Here is a 20,016-nt window from a genome sequence, read left to right on the forward strand (position 1 = left end):
ATCCCATCAGTCTTCCCAGCCAAGGTGATTCCCCAGTGTCCCGCCTCAACACAGCCATCTCCTTCCCGTGAATAAATAAAGGCAGTCGACTAAGGCCAGGCTGTCTCCTCCAGGGAAGAACATCTTCAGAAATGAAGGTACAAAGTCTATAGCATAAACCCACCTGTTTCTGAGCATTTATTAACACCTGGATCCAAACAAGGCATGTTTAGGGAGTTATATCTACCTGGTGAGTTTGAGAAAAGGCAACCTCTAGTTTCGTTTGGTGACAACTGGAATTTAATAAATTAAAAATGTCTGGCTCATATTTATAAAGCACCATGTTTCCACACAGTGAAACCACAGCAGAGGTAACAAGCCAGACACCAGACTAAACACCTCAGAACTCGCTGCTGTCCTTCATTTGTGGTCCCTACTTTTCCGGTGTGTGTCTGAACTACCAATCCCCTCAATTTGTGAAGGGCCTGGCTCTACGGGCAACCCACCTCCTCAGCTTCCCAACCTAGCTGCCAAGCCTCTCTTACCCTAAGCCCAGAGCTCAGTAGCTTCCTCCTTCCTCCTCCACTTTTCCCCCTCACACCAACTTCAGCAACACCCAACAGTCCCAAGCTTCCCAGAACGGTATTTAGACAGCCTCGGGCCAGGGAGTGAGGGACAAAGAGCAGCTGCTCCGGGCAGCAGCTGGAGAGGGTGGAGAGGGTGGTGAGGGCAGCTGGGGACTCCAGGAGGCGGCCCAGACAGCCCCAGGGCAGCCCTGGGACCAGCCCAGCCCGGAGAGCGCCAATCTAGGGGATCTTCCAGAGGTCCCCCAACCGCACAGCCCAGAACCTTCCTGCCCTGTCCCATATACCTGGGCGGTGGCGACCAAGTGCTAGAGACTCCTGGAGGAGGACATAGTGTCAGGGACCGGCGATCAAGAAAGTCCCCGCCAGCAAAGACCCCTCGCCTTCCCGCCCCAGCCCGCACACCTGGACCAGGTGGCCACCCTGCTCCCTCAGGGCGCTCTCGAGGACTCGGCTGCGGGCGGGCTCCGGGGGCTGGAACCGCTGCGACGCGAGACTTCACTCCTCCATCCTGGGAGCCGGCAGCACGTTACAGTCAGCAGTGCACTTCCTGTTTCAAAAAGAGCGAGAGAGAGTGTGTTGGCCGAGGGGGGCGCGGAGCAGCCGCCGAGCAAGCGAGCGTGCGAGCATGCAGCGAGGGGCAGCGGTTTGCAGAACCGGCCATCTAGCCTGCGACTGCCCCGCGAGGGGTCCGCACCACCCGGCTGGCTTCCCCCGGGCCCGGCCTCCCCCTGCCGGCCGCGGCTCCAGTCCACCGTTCCAGTCCGCGCTGCAGGATGCACCTCCCTGCCGGCCGGCGGACTCCACGCTCCCGGCTCCCGGCTCCCGGCTCCCTCGGGGTGGGCAGCAGGCACTTGGCCTTCGCTTCCCTCCAGCCTCACCTCCCTACCCTGCCTCCTCCTCCCAAGAGAAGAATCACCTCCCCTCGGGGAAGGTGTAAAGACAAAACCGGAGCTTTGCCCGGGGAGAGGAGGCAGCAAGTATGCAAATCTGGGAAGTTCGGCGCTACATCCCAGCAGATCCACGCGCAGTAGGGAGCTAAGCTTCAGGATGGGAAATTACTTGTCTTGTGCTGACTCAAGAGAGAAGCGTGTGCACAGCTGCCGCAGCAGAGCTGTCACGAACTGGGGGTGGGGGGCACCCTGCAAATATGCTGAGTTCCTCCTGGGGTCTCCATTCAGATCAAGGGCATCCGTCAGTCCAGTTACCAGATACCACCCCCCACCCCCACCGCCACCATACCCCTAAACTTATCTTCTATGTGATCACGAATCACAGAAAAGTTCTGAGATCACGTTCATTTTGGACTTAATTTCCTTTTCTATTAGTTTTTAAATTTATTTATGGCGGGGGGGGGGGAGGAGAAGAGGTGGGCGGCGCATGCGTGCCACAATGCACGTGTGGCGGTCAGAGGGCAACTTTCAAGAGGCAGCTCTCTCCTTCCACCACGTGGGTCCTGGGGCTCTACCTTAGGTGACAGGCTTGGTGGCTTGTGTCTTTACAGGCTGGCCCTGACTTAAAGGAATGTCAGAGTAGTAAAACTAAGGTGCACGTGGAGGGGGTGGGGGTGGGGTCGCGGCGGGAAGTGACTTGGCAGTAGGCCACCAAGCAGGAGACCTATGGGCGGTGGAAGGATAGAACCAATTTCCATAATTGTGTGCCAGGGCACACAAGTGCCCACGTGCATAGAAATAAATAACTATAATTTTTTTTTTTAATTTGTAAAAATGTAAACAGGTGGTTCAAAATCTACCAGAGTCAAGGGTTTGCCAGTTTGGGAAGCTGGCCAGAGTTTGCAACCTGCTTGCCCCTGGAACCTCTCAAGCAGTGGGCACTTAACAGATGGTTGTGGCATCAGCCTGTTGGTCTCAGGAAGTTGGTCTTGTTTCCAAACCCAGAACAGAACAGAAACAATAAACTCTTGATTATTCTGTATAAAAAGCTAAACTCTGGCAGTAGGGAGAAACTGGTGCAAATTGAAGTCCTACTCAGTGCTCGACAGATCCCATCTTACTCCCTTCTAGGTCCTAAGATCTCCCAGCAGATCTGTAAAAACCTTGCTCCCATATTCCCAGAGGAGGAAACAGGGTCAAGAAGTTAAGTAACCAACCCGATGTCTCAGTTACAGAGTGGTCCACTGGAGAGTTGGATACAGGTTTTTGCTAAGTATAAAATCTGGGTCATTTCCTCTACACTCTAAATTCCTAACACAATAGTGCGTTCTAGGGGAAAAGTCAAGCCAAGACCATCTGGGATCCATCCCTTGTCTCTGAATGATGCTGTCACTGTGGGGTGTGCTGAGTTTTTCACCCACCTGATTTTGCAAGTACCTTGATAACTCAAGCAGGGGACATGGTCTGTGCTGGCTCTGTGAGCCTTTTCAGAGTTACCTGGTAGCAGAGGTTCAAGAGGTTCTAATGGCCACTAACATGCTAAAGTACAAAGTCTGTCCAGTGCAGAACCAAACTTGCTAATATTTGTCCCTTAAATTCCTTTTTGTCTAATGGGGCAGTTTTTAAAAAGCCAAATGCTGCCTTGCAAAACTGAATCCCTGCCTGAAATTTTTAGGAAAGTCTGTGTCCTGCTGTCCATTTCCTTCCGAGTTAGCACTTATTTCCGGCTCATCTGTCCACAGCATGTACTATCACTCTCCAGGCACAGGCTAAGAAATGAAACATCTCTTTTAAAGTGTCCTGGCAATAATGGCATTCCAGACACCTACTAAGAACACCAATTGTGCCAGGTGGTGGTGGTGCACACCTTTAATCCCAGCACTCAGGAGGCAGAGCCAGGTAGATCTCTGTGAGTTCGAGGCCAGCCTGGACTACAGAGTGAGTTCCAGGAAAGGCACAAAAGTCGCAGAGAAACCCTGTCTCGGAAAAAGAAAGAAAAAAAAGAACACAAATTGCATCTCTCTGGCCCCACCCTTCCCTTCACACACTACAAGAGCACAGACAGGCACTGTAGGGAACACAAATGAATTCAAACATGGCAGAGACTGGGCAGAGGGGCCACAGGAATCCCTCAAGCAGTCAGTCTATGGAGGGCTTATTATTGAAACTTTCCAAGCAGAATTCTTTCAGGCCCTGCTCTGCCCACCAGCTTCCCATTGCTGAAGCTGACACATCCCAGCTCTTCAATGCTTTTGACAAACTTAATGCTTCTTCCCAAAGGGCTACCCACCACTTCTCTGCCCCAACGTCCCCAGTGAGGGGGAAATTTGGAAGGCATTAGCTCAACATTTCCTGCAGCTTAAAACCTGTCAATAAGCATCAGCTAAGGTGAGATGGCACATTCCTTTACTCCAAGCATTTGGGAGGCAGAGGCTGGCAGATCTCTGTGTGTTCAAGGCCAGCCTGATGTACATAGTGAGTTCCAGGACACCCAGGAACCCTATTTCAAAAAAAAAAAAAAAAAAAATTAGCAGCAGCAGCTTCAAAGGATATAATTCCATTTTTCAAACATCTTTTGTTATCCCTGCCTTCACTCCAGTCACTGACTCTGAGAGTCCATACGATACGGTAATCTCTGAATCTCTGAAGAAAAACAACTTTTGTTGTTGCTGACAGGGTTTCCGCTATGTAGCCCTAGCTGGCCTGGAACTTGAAGATCTGCCTGCCTCAGTCTCCCAAGTGCTGGGATTAAAGGAGTTCACCACCACTCCTGAAGAAAAATATAATTCCAAGAAAAAGGCAAGGAGGGCCTAGAGAGATGGTTCATCAGGGAAGAGCACTGGATGTTCTTGCAGAGGACACAGGTTCAATTCCCAGCACTCACATGGAAGCTCTCAACCACCTGTAACTCCAGGGGCTCCACTGCCCTCTGCTGGCCTGCCTCAGGCATGAGGCATGAACATGATACAGGAAGATACATGTAGACAAAACACACATATAAAATAAAATTTAAAAATATTTTTTAACAATTCACACACACACACAGACACAGACACACACACCCTCAAAGGACGACTAGGTAGATATTTTGGTCAGTACAATGTTTACTGTTCCAGTCTCAGTACCATGTAAAAAGCTAGGCATGGTGATGTGAGGGTATAATCCCAGAGCTGGTGAGTTGTAGACAGGAAGATACTCAGGACTCCCAAGTCACCCTGCCTGGCAGAGTCAGGAAACCCCAAGTCCCTTGAAAAACCTTCTCAAAAAGCAAGGTGGATGGTTGCTCAAAAATGATGCCTAGTTGACCTCTGACCCCCACACATATGTACCTGCATGCAAACACACATACCTGCATGCCAAAGAGAAACAAACGGCAAAGAAACATGACCATATCACCTCACAGAGCCTTAATTTCTATGTGAGCTCACGAGATCACACCATCTTGCTTTTCAAAATCTCCCCTAGATCTGAGACATTCAGTCATTAAAGTAAGGAGTCAACAGTAAGCCACACTTCCCCTAGATCTGAGACAGTCATTAATGTAAGAAGTCAACAGTAAGGGCTGGGTGATAACACCATGATACACAGATCCCACCGAACACAACAGTCACCAACGTGCCGCTAAACCCTCCACATGCACCAGGCTTATGCACATGGTATCCCACACCCCAGGCCCAGCTGTCCTTCAGCTCTTTCTGTGATACAAACGGTGTTTCCTCTTCTACTGCCCAAAGGGGGAAAAAACTGAAATCACAGTGTGAGCAGAAGAGAAAAAGCATGCTTCTAGGTGAGTAGAAACTGAAAGTGGACATGTTCATAGCAGCACATTCCTGTAACCGCCCTGCATGTGAGAGGAAGGTCAAAATGAGAGTCACCAAGACACAGAAGCTTAAGGCCTTCTGTACACGTCTCAAAACAAAGAACCAACAACACAGCTGGGCGGTGGTGGCACACACCTTTAATCCCAGCACTCGGGAGGCAGAGGCAGCCGGATCTCTGTGAGTTCAAGGCCAGCCTGGTCTATAGAGTGAGATCCAGGACAGCCAGGGCTCTCACACAGAGAAACCCTGTCTCAGAAAAAAATAACAAAAAGCTGCAAAAAAAAGAACTAATAACACTGATTTTAGAAGAATTAAGGGAGAGGTGAGGTCTTTGAAAGCCTCTTCTCTCCCTCAGAACCATTACCCAGGGCATTGCAAAAGCCATGTTAAAGGCTGTAAATAAAGTTACCTTCTCTCCAAAGCAACACTGCCCACTCTTCATCTTAAGCGAAGCATCACTTTGAAGGTTGAACTGTTTCCCACAAGGTTTCTCCGTGTGGCTATCAGTATGAATGGCAGACTGATGTGGAGACGTGAGAAAGAAAACCAACAAGCTGTCTGGTTCCCAAAGAGATGCCCTCTGTACCCCCAGCCTTCATGGCAGATGTTGCCGCCTCAGCTCTCCCTTCAGGAGAACACGGGCAGCAGTACATTCTGGGAAGGTGGACCCTGGCACTGAGGCCAAGTCCTGCCCTTTCTAAAACCTGGCCTACAGCTTTCAAAGAAGCTGTTCTCGAGCCAACTGGCTGGTTCAACTGGCATGTCCCCCAAAGAGCTATTACCATCTTCACGGAGCCAGGACGAGTGTCCCTTCCCAGGCAAAGTGTAACACAGGGCTGCAAATCATCTTTTAAGAGCTGGGTATTCTCTGCTTCCAAACACAAGAGTCATGAATCTCCTCACTTCAAAGAAAATTAATATCCCACAGGCCTCACCATCCCAGACCAACCAACCCCACAGAAGTCTCCCAACAGCCTGGGCAGGAGGAGGTCAGCAGAAGCAGGGGACCACAGATGTTGATTTTCTTTTCTTTTTAACTTATTTGTGTGTGTGTGAGTGTTCGCCTGCAGGTGTGTGTGCACCACCTGCACACAGTATTGAATGGTTTCCTAAAGCAGAGGTAAATAAATGGGCTAACACTCATTTGGAGTCTGTTCTTCCTCCTTTAAAAGGGACAGAAATGAGTGCTTAAGCTTTGTCTGCAGCTGAGTACGATGTATCTTTTACTCAGGGGAAAAAACAAAAACACCTCACTTTTACAACATAATCTGTGGCTGGCTTGGAGGCACCCAGGAGGTAAAGCCAGAAGGACAGCTGTAAGTTCCACAGGCCTGGACCACAGGGCAAGACCTCATCTCAAAAAATAAACAAAACTGCAAAGAGATAAACCCTAACTTGTAATGCTTGTCTCAGCTACTCATCGTTTCCCCAAATTCTGGTAAATGTGAAAGCTTAAACCATTTATTTTACAACTGACAACTGATTTTAGGATGTCACAGGACCAGCAGATGCAAGTAAGGTTCAGTATGCTCATGGGCTACAGTCAAGCATCGTTTTATCTAATTAACAGGACATGTCCTGCATTGAACTGTGATGGACAAAATTATAATATATGCTGTGCGTGTCCTCTCTTATTCTTTAGTTCACAGGTCAACGTCTGTGATTTTTGAGGCTAACACCCAAGAAGGACAAAAGAGGACAAAAGTTAGACAGGGTGTGGTGGCTCATGCCATTGTAATCCCAGTAATCCCAGTGCTCGGGAGACAGAGACAAGAGGATCAGAAGTTCAAGATCATTCTCTACTACATATCAAGCCTGAGGCCAGTGTGGGCTGCATGAGACCCTGTTTCAAAAAAAAAAAAAAAAAAAAAAAAAACCAGCAGTAACAAAAAAGATGTCACACAAGTTTTGCTAAATCCAAATACCTTCAAACAAAATGTTCCCAGCAAAGACATCACAGGGAACAGCTCATCACAGTCAGCTCATCTGCTGACTGCTGACCACGCGTGCTGAGCATTTTTCTTCGGAAAGCATGTTTTAGCCACTCACCTTCTAGGCTGGGTATCTCAGCTTCCTTCTGTAAAGAAGTGTTTTTATTTTCTTGGTACATTCTCACTTCTAAAGTAATTTATTGAAACCCAAGCAACTTAAAAATGATTCGTCCTAACAAGCCCAATAGATACCAGGATTATTACTAAAGCAACAACACTCTTAAGATGACTTTTTAATATAAAGCAGCCAGTGCATGCCTTGATCTCAGCTCAGGAGACGGAGACAGGAGGGTCACACGTCCTGAAGGCTGGCGGCATGCACTGAAACAGATACTCGGCAATCCCCAGGACAAAATAAAAATAAGACTGGGTTTATGCACACACAAGTAGCTAACACAGCCAACCACACATTGAGGGGTGGGAGCAGCAAAATGCGAAGTCAACAGAGAATAAGGCGCACACAACACTATCCTGACAACGTCCATTCTTGGTCACCTACTCCAAAGACTACGGGAAGAAACACGGGCTGTGAAAAGCACATGGTACAGAGTTAAACATTTGTCTGCTTTCCATCCCTTTTACTTTCGATGAACAGCCGTGGTAAGTGGCATGAAATAAAAGTAAAAGTACCAGAGATTATAAACTTTTGAAAGCTGATGATCAAAGTTTGATTTATTTATTTGTTTGTTTGCTTATGGTTTTTTTCTTTTCTTTCTTTCTTTTTTTTTTTTGAGACAGGGCTTCTCTGTGTAGCTCTGGGATGTCCTGGAACTCACCATGTAGAGAAGACTGGCCTCAAACTTACAGAGATCTGCCTGCCTCCAGCTCCCAAGTACCAAGGTTAAAAACATATGCCACTACACCCATTGTAATGATCCATTTTTTAAAACACTCACTCTGGCTCAAAAATGTCAATCACGTCACATGTATTACATCATTTACAGCCTCCAACAGCCCTACAAAATTATCTTGATACAGTGTCCAGAAACAGAAAGAACTGCTGAGTTTGCCTCAAGTCACATTGCTAGCGAGTCCTAGAACTACACACCCTGGCTGGCCACAGTAGCTGCGTTTGATTTTGTTTTGTTTCTATCTTCTTGAAACAACGTCTCACTGGGTAACTCCAGCTGTCTGGAACTCACTATGTAGACCAGGCTACTGTTCAACTCATCCAACTCACAGATTCTCCTGCCTCTGCCTGCCTACCTCCAGTGTCGAGATAAAGGCCTGACCAGGGTGTCTACATTTTAACAAAGTACCAATAGGACACCCTGAGGGGCCTGCTTTCCCCAGACGAGGGAGTCCAGTGTCATGGTTACGAGTAGGGTGAAAGCCCCTGATTTTCCTTTCTGTAGCAACAATGGAAACACTGGTCACAAGGTGCTGCAAAGAAAGTACAGGGCAGAAATCCTGAGTCTGATAAAAGTTGCAGAATGAAGGAACACTGAAAAGAAAGTGATATTATTCGCAGCAAGATCGGCTGATTCCTCAGCCTGATAGAACCTTAGTTTTCCAGACTGTAGGATGCCAGGTTTGGAGGCAACTGGACTAGTTAACTACAGGGAGCTGGACCAACTATATACTGCACGTCCTCAGATCTTGGTAAAGCAGCTGGTAGGTACAATGTCCTAGGAAGTCAGGATCCCTGACCAACTGCAACTTCTGTGGCCCCAGGAACGACAGAGCAATGAGGCAGCCTACAGAGGCAGTGGAATCATTTACTAGACACAGAAAGAAAAGGGCCAGAAGGAATAGCATGTAATCTCTATTCAGAAGTAACTTAGAAATTATTCACACTGGTGTAATCAAATTAGCACATAACACTAATTTGGGAGGTGTGGGAGGGGCAAATGAGGACGAGTGATGGGTTTCATTAAATCAACAGGGACTGTAGAGAAAACACATTGACGCATGGTAGTGCTGCCTTGAATTTGCAAAGGAGGAGCTGAAGATCTTCATGCACAGTAACTGCTTAGCCCTAGCCCTGAGATGTCAAGACAGAGCGAATGGACAGGGAATAGTTTAAAGGGGCTGAGGCTGATCACCATCCAAGACAACCCTATTCACCGCCCATCCCCAGGAAAGTTCTAGACAAATGACATCCCTTTAGTGAAAAGGAGTTGCTTAGCAAAACCCTAGGACAAGAAGGACTCAGAGACCGAATGAAGATCAGATGAAGTCAATGGTGTGTGCGTAATCTGGCTGCGGTACAAACGTGGCTGGGACTGGAGGTCATGAGAACAGTTTCTGGATACATGTTGGGACAGATGAAGGGCAGCAGAGATGGGGGGTGGAGAGCTAAAACTTGGACTAACCTTGTATTTTTAAGCATAAATTATCATTTCTAGTTTCTTGAATACAGAAAAATAGCTTCTCCGTTGATAGAACTGTTTACATCCCAGCAAAAATTATACTTCAAAACTTAGCAGTTGAGGGGGTTGGAGCTGTTTGTGGTGTATCTGCCTAGCATGCATGAGGCCCTGGCTCTGGTCCCCAGGAGAGTATAAACTGGGCGTGGTAGTCACCCTTGGCTACATACAAGGTTCAAGGCCACACTGAGCTACAACCATGCCTCAAATGTTAGCAGTTGGTACAAAGTGCAACAAAGAAGATCGGCCCAGTTACAGAGACGCCTTTAGCCTCGGCACTTAGGCAACCGAGGCGGACCTCTGTGAGTCTGCAGCCAGCCTGGTCTAAGAACCAGCTTCTGGTCAAGCCAGGGCTACATAGTGAGACCCTGAGAAGAAAGAGGAAAGGAGGAAAGAGGGAGGGAAGAGGGCGAGGAGGAGGGAGGGGGTAAGAAAAGTCTCCAAATGGCCTGTGCTCAGTGGGTCACTGGAAATGTCCAAGTGAGCATCTTGGAGCTCCTAAGAAAATGAAGAATGAACTGATAACTAAGAACAGGAAAGCCCCCACCCCTGGGATATGGGCTCTAGCTATATCCCAGCAGGCTTGCCTGATATCAGCAAGCATACGTCTAGAAAATAAAAAGCCCTAAGTCAGTCACCCTCTGCATCTCGCCAAAGAAGGAAATCAGGAAGGAGCACCTTTGAGCTGCTGTTACTGACAATCACAGCAGCCTTTGAACGAGGAACATGATTTGTAAATTATCCTCATCACTAACCACACACATCTTCATGTTAGAGAAGCCATGCCAGTTTGCCATGGTCCACAATCAGCTAGTGACACAGGACTGAAACGTGGGCAGGACTCCAGAAGACAGAGGGCCAACAGTAAACCTCACATCTTCCACTTCCTTCCAATAAACAAAAAAGGAGAGAAATTTAACACAATGGTATAAAAAGCAGAACCCTGATAGATTCTAGATAGGAGTGGGAAAACAGATGTGAAAAACAGCTGTCCAGTGACAATGCTCTGAATTTACTACTTATTTACACTTACAGGGAATGAAAAATACACCATGGGCCTGGGAGGTGGCTCAGTTACTGAAATGCCTCTCTGGGGCTGGAGAGATGGTGCACAGGCACCTCTTCTATAGGACCTTGGTTCAAGTCCCAGTACCCACATGTCGGTTTATAATTGTCTGTAACTCCAGTTCCAAGGGATCTAATGCCCCCTCTTCTGATCTCTTTGGGCACCAGGCATGCACCAGTGATGCAGACAAACATGCAGAGAAAACACCCATACATGTAAAGTGCCTCTTGTGTAAGCGTGAGGACTAGAGTTTAGTTCCCCAGCATCCACACTGGGGGGGGGGGGGGGGCCAGGAATAGTCACACATCTGTAATCTGAGGGTGAGAGTGGGAGGGTGGCAGACACAACAGCTGGATCCCCAGAACTCAATGGCATAACCAGTCTAGTCTAGCTACTTATGAGCAACAAGTCTCACAGAGACTTACACACACACACACACACACAGACACACACACACACTTCCCAGGCCTTCCCCCAGACCTGCAGCCTCAGAATGACAGCAGGGATGCTGTGGAATCTTCACTCACTAGCTGCTCCAGCCATACTGACCACACACTACCACTTTCTCTCTCCTACTATAAAAGACGAGGGCGGACACCAGAGTGAATTAGTTCCAGCCTCAGTAACGTTGAGTGGACAGGAGCATGGTGCATGCCTGGAATCAGCACATAAGAGGCCGAAGTAGAAGGATCGTGAGTTCAAGGCTAGTCTGAACTACAGGAGACTCTGTCTCACAGAACTAAAAGGTGACTCAGCAGCTAAAAATCTTGCCACATAGACCTGAGGACGTGAGTTCGATCCCCAGAACTCATGGTAGAAGGAGAGGGCTGATTTCCCAAAGATGTCTTCTGACCACACACTGACAGTGGCTAGCATGTGCATTCATAAGTACGCATGCACCCATGATCTCCAATAATTAATACAATAATTAAAATTTTAAATTTATTTTTCTTAATTTACTTTTATTCTATGTGCATTGGTGTCTCGCCTGCATTGTGTGTCTGTGTGAGGGTGTCAGATCCCCTGGAACTGGAGTTACAGACAGTTGGGGTCTGCCATGTGGGTGCTGGGAATTGAACCTGAGTCCTCTGGAAGAACAGCCAGTGCTCTTAATGGCTAAGCACCTCTCCAGCCCCAGGTAACGGTTAAAAAAAAAAAAAAAAGTAAAATAAAGAACTGACTTTTGTTCAAAAGCCCAATGCCCCAGTAGGACATGCTGGCCCTCAGTCTCTGCCCCACACCTCTTCCGGCCTCTGCCACAGAACCAGGTTACAGGCTTTCCAATGGCCTTCCGTTCTCTGACCAAGCCTGTCACCATCTCCTTTACCGGTCAGCTCCTGCTCAAGTGACTTCCAGTCTCTCCAGTCAAAATCAGTCTCTCCTCCCTTGGAGAAACTGCCCCAAGCTGCAGCTCATGGAGAACACAGCACGGACTGCCGTGTGCTGAGCTATACACGATGCTCACATGCTGGCTGTCCTCTTGCAGCAGGGGCATGCTTGACTTTCATGCTGTGAATGACAGGCTGGAGTTGAAAGCTTCATCGAGTTAAGAGTCTAGCATAATGCTGACACATCACTTGGACGCACTGAACCTCAGTTTTAGACTCTCTGATATGGGGCAGTAACAGCGCTGACCTTCGTGACTGAGGGAGAAAACGTGGAAAGTCTGGACAAAATGCATTACGGTGGTGACTGCTGTCGTTAGTAATCCCACTGACTTCCTTCCCTGCCAGAGTGCACTGCACACACAGTGACACCCGAAAAGTGTATCTTGTCTCAAAATAAAAAGGAAGGGGCGGAGGAAGAAGATGGCTTTCCAAGGCATCAGCATCAGGGACTTCTGAAACCCCTTTCTCCTCACTCAGTTTCGTTCTGCTCTGAAGGGCACTTCATAATATTTCTATTGAGAAACCGTCCCCTGCTTTCCTTGGAGGGGAAAAAAAAAAAATCAATGTCCCAAGTTTTAAGGAACAAGCTCCATCAGCTCCCTCCCACTCTGGCTTTTCACTCTCATCTACAGTAACTGCCTGCAGCCAGTGCTGCTGCCCAGAGAATCGCCTGCTTCACCCGTAAAACAAATAGCACTTTGTGGGGAAACTGGAGGCCAGCCCAAAGGAGGGGGAGAGAAACCAAGAAAAAAGAGTTGAGGCCAGAAATGGAGTCAACGCCCACACTCCGGTCCACACTAACACAGGTAAGGAGGGACTGAAACACGTTCAGATCAGCGTATTACCCACCCACCTCCGCACTACGTGGGGGAAAAAAACGAATTCCAAGGCTCACAAAGGCTGCGCTGGGCACCTCAGGGTCCAACACATGTGGCTTTTGTTGTGAATAAAATACTGTTAAGTACAGAAGCGCCGAACCCTTGCCACGCCAGCCACACCGCTGTGGGGAGTTCCCACCCCCACTCAGGGGAAGGAAGCTCAAGTTTTGAGAAAGCCAAGGTCACACAAGGCCGGAGAAGAGGCGGCGAGCTCAGAACTCCAGTTCTCTGGGCTCCAAAGCCCAGGTCTTTGCCCCAGCTCACATCGACTGTAAAGGGCAATTTTAAAATACTCTTGGAAGCTCACCAAATGCACCCTTGTGAAGGACAGGTAAAACAAGGCAGGTTTTGTGTTCTTGAAAATAATTCAGTGCCGGGGATGAGGGTTGTCACAGCAACAAGGCTCTCACTGCAGCCTTATATGATCAGGGACAGGGTTCCAGGACGGCTGGAACTGAACTCTCTGGTCTACTCTAATTCATTTGTTTGCTGGTCTGGGAAGAAGAACGAGGAGAGGCATATGGTGTTCTTCTTTTCAATCAAACTCTGATGCTGCTTTCAGGACTGAGGTGATACAGAAAGTCCAAGAAATGTCTACAGCAAATTCAAAAGCAAAGCATGGCAACCCACACCTGTAATCCCAGTACTCAGGAGGCTGAGGCAGCAGAATCACTGTGAGCTCGAGGTTCGAGGACAGCTGGGCTACACAACAGCCTAAGGAGAGTGAGAGCCTACCAAAATAATAATAATAATAATAATAATAATAATAATAATAATAATAAACAATGACAAAATAATAATAAAATGAACAATGACAAAATAATATAAATAACAATAATAAAATAAACAATGATATAATAATAATAATAATAATAATAATAAGAAGAAGAAGAAGAAGAACAACAACAACAACAACAACAACAACAATGACTAAATAAAGCCAGCCTGCTCGGGTTCAAATCACAGCTCTGCCACTTAACTATAATCCAAACTGTGTGACCTTGAATGACTTGGCTGTTCATGGTGACTGGGCGGAGCAGCCTGACTGAACTGCCGACCTTGGTTTCCTCTGCTACAAAACAGGGCTGGTGTGCAGAATATGAGTTTGTACATGTACGAAGTGCTCCATGCCACAGCGGGCACCAGAAGAACCGCATAGCGTTTCCTCTTGGAACTTCCAGGTTAGGCACTGGGGGGTGGGTCCTTTTTCACTTTTCACAATTCCACTTTATAAGGAGCTTAAAGGGGGGTTCTTGTACAGCTTTTTAGCCCACACTGTCCCAAACCACTGCCAAGGTCAGTTACAAACTTCCCCTCCTAAGAGTGAAGAATGTTCCCATTCTCCTGAAACCACAAATTGCTTTCCTGATGAGAGGGGAAAAAAATACCCACCCCAAATCCTACTGCACTAACCCTGTGCTGAAGCGCTTGTTAATTAATGCAGCCGTTCTAAAGCCATCAGAACACTGGAAAGGTAAAGCTCAGTTGGCTGGAGCGCCTGCCTAGAAAATGCACAAGATCCAATCCCAGCACCACACAAACAGGATATGGTAGCACACACCTGTAACTACAGCCCTTGGGAGGTAGAGGCAGAAGGATCCTAAGTCTCAAAGTTCAAGGTTAGGGCTGGAGAGACGGCTCGGTGGTTATGAGTACTTGCTGCTCTTCCAGTGGACCAAGGGTTAAGTCCCAGCACCCACATGGCAGCTCACACCCACCTGTTGTTCCAGTTCCAAGAGAGCCAATACCCCCTTGCCCTCTTCTGACCTCATAGGGCATCAGGCATGCATGTGGTATGCAGATGTATATGCATGCAAAACACTTATAAAATAAAAACCTTTTCCAATAGGTTTTTTAAAGAAATTCAAGGTTACCCTCAGCTACATTGTGATTTTAGGGCCAGTCAGAGTTACATGAGAATGTCAAAAAAAAAAAAAAAAAAAAGAGTTAAAGTTATTCCACTTGGGAAGTATAGATTCAACTCACATTTCAGTATTACAGCTAAGGTTTAGGAATACAGCCTGCTGATGGATACAGGGTTCTCTTCCCAGAAAACAGTGAAGTTCCAGAACAGTACATTAGTCACTGGGGATGACTGAGATTTAAGAAAAAGAAAAAAAGTTCCCTGAGAAATCCTTCCACTAACTAGGATTCTGAACTTGGCTAGGAACAGAGATCTCCCAAAATACTTCCGCCCTTTTTTCTTCCAGAGGGTGTGTGTACAGCTAAGTATAATTCAACCACATTAGGATTCCCAGAACAGATAAAATTAAAGACAGGAGCACCAAGCCAGTCACAATACAGGTCTGAGGATGTGTCTGTCTTGCACAGAGGCACCCAGTGAGCAGGAAGGGCTGGGCTGGGCTGTTCTCTCCTTTAAATTCACAACTAGTATCTAGGGATTTCCCCCTGGACCTTCAGGCCAGCCCCAGCAAAAGGACACACACACACCCAAATGTCGGGACAGAAACTCACATGAACAAGTTTTGTTCAACTGTCCATGTGTGCATGCACTTGAGTTCCAGCCTGTGCATGAATGGTGGGAGGTGAAGCCAAGGGATGATACCAAGTCAGCTGGGTTTTTTAAGTCAGCCAGGTGTGCTGGTGAAAGCCTGTACTCCAGGATTCTGGAGGCAGAAGGACTGCTCCAATTTCAAGGCCATCCTGGTCTACACAGGGTTAGCCACGTCTATGAAGTGATACCCTGCCCTTGGAAACTAAAGAAAAGAGTATCGTGCTCTAATTCCAATCCTATGCCTCCAGTTCATCTATCCACTACTAAGACTTCTACACCCAGACTCTCTCCAGACCACATCACTATTTTTGTTTAGTCTGCAGGAAGTTCTTATTTCAAATGTTGAATTAGCTAACCTTTTACAATCAGATTTCACAAAAGAATCCAGATTTTGTCTTCCAGTGAAAAAATCAGAAATTTGGCTCATTTTCAAACGGGGCAAACAGCTGTAAACAGACCCTCTTTTTCGAGGCCTCTTCCTTCCTCTGCTCAGCCTTCCCCACCTCCCTCCAGATCATCCCCTCCCTACCACAAAGCATCACCAGAAGATGCTCCTCCAGGCACTCCTTGGTATTTGCCTGAGACACCTCTTGCTCCACCCTCCCACACAGACCACAGTGTCTCTTTCTCATGCAAAAATTACCAATGCAATTATGAGGCTCCTGCTTGGCATATAATCTACCCAGACAAAAATCATAAGGAAAGTAATTTAGAACTAAGCAAAGGAAAATTGTTTTGTAACAGAAAAACAGTTTAAACGAATTAAGCTAAAAGGGCCAGTGATATGGCTCAGTGGGTTAAAGGCTTGCTGAAAAAGCCTGACAGCGTGAGATTGATCCCACAATAAAGTGGAAGGAGAGAACTGACTCCACAAGGCTGTCCTCTGACCTCCATATGCACCTGAGTTTGTGCATGCAATTTTTAAAAAATAACTTACGCCAGGCGGTAGTGGCGTACACCTTTAAAACCAGCACTGGTGATCAGAGGCAGGAGGATCCCTGTGAGTTCTAGGACAGAGTGAGTTCCAGGACAGCCAGGGCTACCCAGAGAAATCCTGTCTCAAAAACAAACACGAAAAGGAGAAAAGAAAAAAAAAAAAAAGTTTAAAGAGGAAATGTGTGTGTGTGTCTGTCTGTCTGTATGTATGTATGTATGTATATGTCTGTGTATGTCTCTGTGTGTCTATGTCTGAAAAGGGCACATATTTCTGCAAGATATATAACCATCCACTTTCCAATTGGATCTCATCACTGGCTAAATGTGAGTCTGAAAACTAAAACTGTTGAGATAGGAAATGTAATGGTATGAATTCACTCCACTCAAACTATATCTGAACACAGTGAATGCAAATAACCCGGACATGACACAGGTCTGTGAGCCCAGCAACTGAGAGGCAGACACAGGAGGATCAGGGTTCAAGGCCAGCCTCAACAAATACATAAGTAAATGATTTTAAAAAGGAAAAAAAAAAGAAAACAAACAACAAAAATCCAGGAGGTGGGAATAATGGCTCCTTAGGTAAAAGACCTGCCACACAAGCCTGTTGGTCTGGGTCAGACACACAGGCCCACACATACAATAACAAACTGTGCGACCACAACACAGTAAGACCCAAGCAACAGACTGTAAGTATAAGATAGCTGTATAGATATATATTTATTATTTTTTGCTTTGGGGATGTAGTAAATTATGTTTTAATACACCTGCTTGTTAAAGCATTTATTCAACAAAGACATGCCCCCTTGGCAAACAGCCGCATGCATTGTTCTGTAATATAGTTCTTACAGTGGTTATTGTGAGGGTAGGCCTAATGAGGAACATGTTTAATATGTCCTAGTGTCGCATCCCACCATGAATAAAGAGAAAAAAATGGCTAGAGAAAACACCAGAACAATTAAGTGGTTTAAAACTACCCGCTGGGGGCTGGGGGAGAGGGCTCCATTGATAAAGAGCCTACTGAGCAAGCATGAGGACATACTGGACCCCCAGCTCACATAGAAGCCAGGTGTGACAGCGCCCATCTGCTATCCCAGTACAGAGAGAGGAGTATGAAGACAGGTTCACCCCTGAAGTTCAACAGCCAGCCAGTCTAGCAAACCTGTAAACTCGCGTCTCAAAACATAAGGTGGAAGGTGAGGAAGGCAGCTGACAGGGACCTCTAGCCCCCACAAGCACACCTTACACATACACACATACACACACACATACACACACACACACTTATTCTCTGAATTCTAGGACAAGCACTCACCCATATGAAAATAACCATGGGGGAGGGTGGGGATTTAGCTCAGTGGTAGAGCGCTTGCCTAGCAAGCTCAAGTTCTGTCCTCAGCTTGAAAAAAAAGGAAGGAAGGAAGGAAATGACCATGGGATGAAAAGAGTGGTACATGACCCACAGGAGCCAGCCACACTGCTCAAATGAATTGGACACACAGCATGGGCCATTACAACCTCCCTTTCACAGAAATATTACCGGGTTTATAAGATGAATACAGAGTTTCAGAAGAGCATTGAGAATGTAGCCTGCAGAGTGTATGAGAACAGTGACAAAAGTGAACCTGACTTCAGTCTCCACTCCCCCAGACATGGGGTGGTGTGCCCCCCCCAAAACTTATTACCTCACCTGTCACATGGGAGTCAGCCTGCTGTGAACTTAAGATTGGAATTAAATAAGAACCCGTACACATTTCAGGGCACAGAGCTGGACAATTCATCAAGGCTGAATAAATAGCATTGGTGATCATTAAAGATTCTAGGAACTGGAAATATATCTTGGTGGAAGAGTTCTTGCCTAGTGTGTGCAAGGCCCTGGGTTTGATTCCCATCACAAAAACAAAAACAAACAAAAACACACCTTCAGCATTCAATAAGGTGTCCAATTACTCCATGGTCTACTAAATGGGAAAAAGCTACATCTGAGAACAAACTGATTTCTAATACATTTGTTTGTTTGTTATTTGTTGTGTGTTGGGTGGGGGCAGCATGTGCGTCACAGCATATATAGAGGTCATGAAGAACCTGGATACAATATTCTCCTTCCACCAGGTCTGACAGCAAGCAGGTCCTCTTCCTGCTGAGCCGTCTCACCAGCCCTAAACTGAGTTCTAAGAGCGAGACTCCCACTGCAACTATCATGAAGACAGAGCTTGAAATGTTCACCAACTCTCTAAAATTTCATTGTGGGGCTGGAGAGATGGCTCAGAGGTTAAGAGCACTGACTGCTCTTCCAGAGGTCCTGAGTTCAATTCCCAGCAACCACATGGTGGCTCACAACCATCTGTAATGAGATCTGGTGCCCTCTTCTGACCTGCAGTCATCCATGCTGTATACTAAATAAATAAATCTTAAAAAATAAAAAAAAAAAATTCATTGTGAACAGTCAGTGAAGAGAATGTTTACTGACGGAATTATTTTAGTTGTTATTTTGGACTGACCTGAGTGAGGGCTTCATGAATGCTGGGCAAGAACTTTACCACTGAGCTACATCCCATAGCTGCTGACAGCTTGATCATACCACCTGACGACTCTGTCTTGTCCCCACAGTGAGGGAAAAAGCAGGTTTCCAGCAGCCAACAGCCTCTGGAGAGAAGGGTGACCCACCACCCTTTCTTCTCTTGACCCTGCGAGGCTCAGATCCAGCAGTGAGTTTCTGGGTTGTGGGGAGTGGAGACAGACTGCTCTGGCACTGTTCCTAACCGTGGTGGTCTGAATAGGAATAGCCCATAGGCTCATACATTTGAATGCTTAGTCACCAGGGAGTGGAACTGTTTGAAAGGATTAGAAGGATTAGGAGGTGTGGCCTTGTGGGAGCCCATGCCAGGCCCAGGGTCTGCTTCTTTCTCTCTCTGCAGATCAGGATGCAGCCCTCAGCTACTCCAGCACCTCACCTGCCTGCATGCCCCATGAGGATCATGGACTAAACCTCTGAAACTGTAATCAATCCCCCATTAAACACTTTCTGTTATGAGCTGTCTTGGTCACACTGTCTCTTCACAGCAACAGGAGAGTGCCTGAGATACAACTAGTGCCGGCAAGCCTGAGTGTGGAGTCTCTAGGGAAAGACTCACTGGAAACACAATCACCACATTTCTGAGAGTAGCAGCCATCAGGGCAGGGTGTACATTCTGAAAACTGCGTAATTCTCAGACCTTTGATTTCATGTCAGTAAGCGTTCAGAAGACCATTGGGACACTGCCAGATTAAAACCTGACCAAAGGTCAAGTACGGGTGGAGAGCTCGAGGCAGGAGTATCTTGGGTTTGAGGCCAGCCTGTACTGATATACACAGTAAGACCCTGATCAAAAGAAGAAGAAAAAAGCAGGATGCATCTCAGTTGGTAGAGAGCGCTTGCCCGAGTTTGATCTCCAGCACCGAATAGAAGTGAGTATAGTTGTAATCCCAATACTTGGAAAGCGGAAATGGGAAGACCACGGGTTCAGGGTCATCCTTTGGCTACGTGGTGACTTGGAGGCCAGCATGAGCTGCATGACGTGTACTAAAAATAAATAAATAAATGGAAAACAAACAGC

The 20,016-nt window shown here is 46.9% G+C and overlaps 1 protein-coding gene across 4 annotated transcripts in view; it reads right to left on the minus strand.

The window, feature by feature from the left end:
• The window catches only part of Lrrc8d (leucine rich repeat containing 8 VRAC subunit D), a 112,709-nt gene that overhangs the window by 84,522 nt on the left and 8,171 nt on the right, over positions 1–20,016 (minus strand). For 3 of the 4 annotated variants that reach the window (XM_036201272.1, XM_036201270.1, XM_036201271.1), the window contains one exon: positions 969–1,113. The exons of the other annotated variant lie outside the window; for it this stretch is intronic. The gene's annotated coding sequence lies outside the window, so the exon portion shown is untranslated. The remainder of the gene's footprint in view (positions 1–968; positions 1,114–20,016) is intronic. 4 annotated transcript variants of the gene reach the window in all.

The sequence above is a fragment of the Onychomys torridus genome, chromosome 10 (assembly GCF_903995425.1).
Source record: "Onychomys torridus chromosome 10, mOncTor1.1, whole genome shotgun sequence".
NCBI classification, from domain to species: domain Eukaryota; kingdom Metazoa; phylum Chordata; class Mammalia; order Rodentia; family Cricetidae; genus Onychomys; species Onychomys torridus.